The sequence below is a fragment of the Myxine glutinosa genome, chromosome 10 (genome assembly GCF_964187855.1).
Source record: "Myxine glutinosa chromosome 10, kmMyxGlut1.1, whole genome shotgun sequence".
NCBI classification, from domain to species: domain Eukaryota; kingdom Metazoa; phylum Chordata; class Myxini; order Myxiniformes; family Myxinidae; genus Myxine; species Myxine glutinosa.
This window is the reverse complement of record NC_136270.1, coordinates 130411677-130417881: the sequence shown is the minus strand read 5'-3', so window position 1 is coordinate 130417881 and position 6205 is coordinate 130411677.

Below are 6205 nucleotides of genomic sequence, written 5' to 3'. Positions count from 1 at the left end.
CCCGACGTCGGCCTTTCCCACTTACCAAGGGGGGATTAATCCCCTCGTTTGTTACTGACCGACGTGGTCCCGGGGGTATGACGCCACGCCCGGTCGGCGCTGGGTAGGGTAGTAGGCCCAACCGTCCTATGACCTAAATACCAGCGCTTCCCGGTACGCAAGGAAATACTCCCCGCTCACGGCCGCAGCGTAATGGATGGATAACGCCGAGCGAAGCGAACCGCGGCGTGAGCCGTTTACCAAGACTAGACCCGATTTATGTACGTCGGCCAAATCGCGCCACGTACACTCAATGTGGAAACCTCTAAAGCGACCGAAAGAGCATGAAGAAGGAAGAAGAAGAAGAATGTAGGTATAACAGGATTTATTATTTACACACAACTAAGCAGAAAGGAGACGAAATACAATTTACAAGGCAATGGAAGGAGCAGGAGACACAGTGCAATATTTAACTTATTTTAAACAGTCTTACTTAATACCCCAAGACAACATGAAAGACAGACAAACGGCCAGACTTACACGGGGGATGAAAGCAGGAACGAATGGTAGCAGGTGGATGGCTTGGAGGGAGAGGAAGGTTCAGCGGGGACCGGGGCACGGTCGGGCTGGAAGCGAACCCGATTCTCAAAACAGATTTCAAAACCCTCCGTAGAAACAGAAACAGACAAAACAAAACAGATTCTCAAAACCCGAGCTGCGATCGTGCAAAACCGCCACGGCTGCGAAGCTGCGCGGCCAAAGCTCCTCCTGTGCACCGCTGCGTCGCGCGCTCTCCAAATCACTTCGGTCCTTTCTCCGATCCCGCAGCTCTCTCTCTCTCTCTCCGATCTCCCTCGATCTCTCTCCGTCTCTTTTCTCTTGTGGGGGCCGTGCCACCGCGGGTTATATATGCCCCACCCTTGAACCTTTTCGAAGCTCCTCGATGTTTCTCTCCACGCCCTCCCCAAGCCCAACCCCTTGTTCTTGGTTGGTTGAGCGGGGCTGACTCACTCATCTCATTGATGACGAGGGCGGAGACACGCCTTTCTTCTCCGAGGCTTAACCACGTGCGTAATGGAGTCAAATGCAGCAAAGTGGCTAAAGGAGTCAAAATGCAGCAAAGTGGCTAAAGGAGTCAAAATGCAGCAAAGTGGCGAAAGGAGTCAAAATGCAGCAAAGTGGCTAAAGCAGTCAAAATGCAGCAAAGTGGCTAAAGGAGTCAAAATGCAGCAAAGTGGCTAAAGGAGTCAAAATGCAGCAAAGTGGATAAACCTGGCACTTTGAAGATATCATGTCGGAGGGATCTATCTTATTTAATTCGGTGCAATGGAGTGTCAACTAATTGGGAAACAGAGCCTTCAACTACATAGAATAAGGACATAACTACCGAGGGAACTTATGATTGGCTACGTGTTGCGATGGCCTAACTACGGACGACCTTTGACCTTTCTTTACACTACGGAGGGTGATATTTACTCAACAAAACAACCACAATTCTCAAATCCGTTACAATATATATATATATATATATATATATATATATATATATATATATATATATATATTGTTGCGAATATGGAATTTGGCCTCCATATCCGCTTGTAAATATTCCCCTATTTTCTCCAATACTCCCCAACTTTCCCCGATCCCCCATTCCCTAGTCCCATTGCATGTAAATAACAATCAGTAGAGCCGACCTTCCCCTTATTCCCCCATTAAATGTCGTGCCCAGGTCCACCGCACCACACGTAGACAACTTTCGGACATCTTCCTAGTTATTCTTAATCTATGTCAGTTAAGGCCTCGTTTCCATTAATTATGACTCTTCGTTGCACCAGAATGTGATTATATGGCATCAGTAGTGAGTTTAGGACCTTTCCCATACCTCCTTCCATCTTCTTCCCCAACAATTACAACAACAACAGAGGAGATGGCGGCGGAGCGGGGGAGGATGCGTCCTCACACCGGCTCGATTAGCTCCAGACCATGCGCTCCACGGGGTTACCACGAAGGGGCTCCTTGTCAGCTCCTCGTCAAGGGCGGAGCCTGGTAAACCCCCCGCACGCACCCAATGAGAAGCAACGTGCCGATTCCACGAGGCGGAGCTAACGAGCCGAGGGCGTGTCACTCCCCGCCGGATATACGCGGCCACGCGCCGGATGTGAAGAGAGATGCGCACCCAGCTTGGAGAAGGAAAGCCACCTGCGAGCGCTGAGTCAGATGCGCCCCCAGCTTGAGCAGACAAGACGCCATCCGAGCGCTGCGACCTCCCTGCATCTCTGGACCGGACCGAGTCGATTCTGCCTTGAGCCAAGAGTGCACCTTGAGCCATCGATACCCGCTGTCCTTTTCATCAACCCCCGTGTGAGTCAGCCTTTTGTCCCGTTTATCTGTCGTCTGTTGGGAATAATATAAGATTGTGTCTAAGTGCTTGCCTTTCTATGCTGTCCCTCTTGTAGTTGTAATCTAACCTTCCGCCTTAATATAACCTCCTCCGGAGGTCTTGAGAACTGAACCCCTGGTGTCGTATTGTGTTATTGTAGTCCAGCCGGGTGTCTTCTTTTTCTTATTGAGCCAGCATCGCGCGACTTCGTCAACGTCGAGTATAGTCGGGTAATTTGTGCGGACACGACGGCCATTCCGCTCGGCCCACTTTAACATCAAAGTCGTGTCTGTAACAATATATATATATATATATATATATATATATATATATATATATATATATATATATATATATATTGTTACGGTCCGCGGATTAGGATGTTATTTTTACCGAGCGGAGGTATAACCGCGGCCGAACTGTTCTTCCCCGATTCACCCGATTTACCCAAACATTGGCCATATCGCGCCACAGCTACTCAATCTGGAAAACTCTAAAGCGACCGAATGCAAAGAGGAAGAAGACATACAGAAGAGTAACTGGGTTTATTATTATTTACACGTAAGCAAAAAGGAGCAGTCACGATTATGTACAGGGACATGAGACGCAGGTGACACAGTGCAAATTATTAACTTATCTAACAGGCTTAATTACTACCCAGGACAGAACAAACGAAGACGCAGACTCACGCGGGAATTGCAGAGTGGATTGCTGGAAGGAGGTGTGTGGCTGGAGGGGGAGGACGGCACGGAGCTGGCTGGAGCTTGATCCCGCACGGGACGTCGGGCTGGACCTCGACGGCCGCTGATGCCACCGAGCCTGTCGTGTGCGCGGGATCACGGGTCGGAGCTGCTTGGTGGAGCCGACGTGCTGGTGGGGGGTCTGGCGGGACGGGTTCTCCCCTCTCTCTTTCTTGGTCCAACCACTCTTTCTCCACCGACAACTCAACGCAACCACTCAACGCAACCACTGACCACCCCTGGCGACCAACTCATCTCTTGTCATGGACCTCTCTACGCGCTCCGCCTCACTCTTGCGCCCGCGCTTTTATAACGCCTCCAGCGATTAAGCCGCCGGCCTTCAGGTCACGCCCATCGGTGTGCTCACCTCGGCCCTGGTTGGTCGCGCAACCCTATGGCTCCGCCCTTGATGACGACGGGCGGGCACGCCTTTCTTCCCCAACCTTGCCTCGTGGCCAATGGTGGTTGAAGAAAACCGCCCAAAATGCAGTTGGCCATTGAAATGAAATGAAAGGGGATCTACTCTTATTTCACTTGGTGCAATGGAGTATTTAAATTAATGGGAGACACGGCCTTACCCTAAGACACATAATAAGATATAAGCTACTGAACAAGGGTTTTATCGGGTCCTGCAATGTGGTGTTTATGGAATAACGACTGAGACGCCCTTTGACCTTTACACTACGGAGGTATTTACAAGGATCATGACATTTACAAAGGGTGATCTTTACAACAATTTACACTACAACAACAACAAAAAAAAAAACATTCTCATATCCGCAACAATATATATATATATATATATATATATATATATATATATATATATATATATATATATATATATATATATATATATATATATATATCTATAATTCCAGTAATCTCTGTGTGTGTGTGTGTGTGTCTGTGTGTCTGTGTGTGTGTTTGTTTGTTTGTCTGTGACCGCTGTTTCTCGACAACCACGGGTCCGATATACTTGAAACTTGCCAGGTATATTGCTGGGGACCCGAGGATGTGCCTTTTCAAGGTTTCATATTAATCGGACAAGTAGTTACCGAGCTATGTCCAAAAAACGATTCAACCAATCGGAGAGCAGCGAGCTATCACGTGTGCCGAACGTGCCGAACAGACTCTGCCTCGGACGGCACATTTGAGAGCGTATTCATTTATTTCACGTTGGCAAACTATGTTGGCGTTAAACTATGTTTTAAAACTAATTAAAACTAATTTGCGATTCTTTCGCTTTCCTGCGCGTTTGTGCACGCTATGGCGATTTCTTTACCAAACTCCGCAAGCCGTTCGCTTTGGACCAAACCATTTCATGTAAATAGAGGGGGGGGGGGATTGTCACCGGACTCGCAAGCCGTTCGCTTTGGACCAAACCATTTCATGTAAATAGAGGGGGGGGGGATTGTCACCGTACTCGCAAGCCGTTCGCTTTGGACCAAACCATTTCATGAAAATAGAGGGGGGGGGGGGATATAATTTTAGATATCTATCTATAATTCCAGTAATCTCTGTGTGTGTGTGTGTGTGTATGTCTGTGTGTTTGTCTGTGACCGCTGTTTCTCGACAACCACGGGTCCGATATACTTGAAACTTGCCAGGTATATTGCTGGGGACCCGAGGATGTGCCTTTTCAAGGTTTCATATTAATCGGAGAAGTAGTTACCGAGCTATGGCGATTTCTTTACCAAACTCCGCAAGCCGTTCGCTTTGGACCAAACCATTTCATGTAAATAGAGGGGGGGGATTGTCACCGTACTCGCAAGCCGTTCGCTTTGGACCAAACCATTTCATGTAAATAGAGGGGGGGGGGGGGGGGATTGTCACCGTACTCGCAAGCCGTTCGCTTTGGACCAAACCATTTCATGTAAATAGAGGGGGGGGATTGTCACCGTACTCGCAAGCCGTTCGCTTTGGCTTTGCGAATGGACCAAACCATTTCATGTAAATAGAGGGGGGGGATATAATTTTAGATATATATATAGTACGGGCATGCCCTAGTATATATATATATATATATATATATATATATATATATATATATATATATATATATATATATATATTTGCGGATCTCAACGTCTGCCTTTCCCCTTACCAAGGGGGGATTAATCCCCTTGTCTTTTTCTAGCCGACCTGATCCGGGGCTATGACGTTCCTTCCGGTCAGCGTTGAATAGGGTGGTAGGCCGAATTATTCCTATTACCTAATTACCAACGCCTCCCAGGAAGCAAGGAAATAACCCCGCCCAAACCACGGTTTTGGTGGAAACGCCGAGCGATAGCGAGCCGTGATCCGAGCCGTTAACAAGAACTAACCCGATTTGAGCGGTTCCGAATCGTGCCATAGTGTAGCAGCATAGCAAACCTGTTGTGCATTTTGTGATACAAGCACCAAATTTGGCACAAATGTACATTAATATGTTGCGAACATTTTCAGATATTGGGCCACTTGAAATTCCGTAATTTTTTTTTTCAAATGTTTTCAAATTTCGTAATTTCAAATTTTTCGGGTGACACCGTCACAATTTCGGTCTTCGAGGCCGGCCGATATAGTGGGGCGGCTTAGCCCAAATATTCAAAAGAATTGTGCATTTTGTGATACAAGCACCAAATTTGGCACAAATGTACATTAATATGTTGCGAACATTGTGTGGTCAGCAATGAAGACGAGAGTCTGAATTACATGTATGCAAAAGACCTTGTGAACCAGTGAAGCAAATACATGGGTAAGCATGAATTAAATCTAGGGCATGATATAATTTCCATGATGTTTACCTCTACACTCAATGGTGGAAGGAGGTAATGTTTTGATCCCAGCTTGTCTGTATGTCTGTTTGTCTGTTAGTCCACAAAATTCCAGACAAAGCTTGTAGTAGTGGTAGTTGTAGTGGTAGTGGTGATAACAGAAATTGTTATATAGAACTGAACTTATATTATTATTATATGCAGAAAATAACTTCATTTCTATATGCCCTGCAGTGGACAGGTTAATTGGTTTATGCACTGAAGGGGTCACCCTGGTGTGCACTGCTGTGTTCTGCCTCACTGAGTTGTTCAGGTATGATGTACTCAGCACAAGCTTCCGGTCGGCC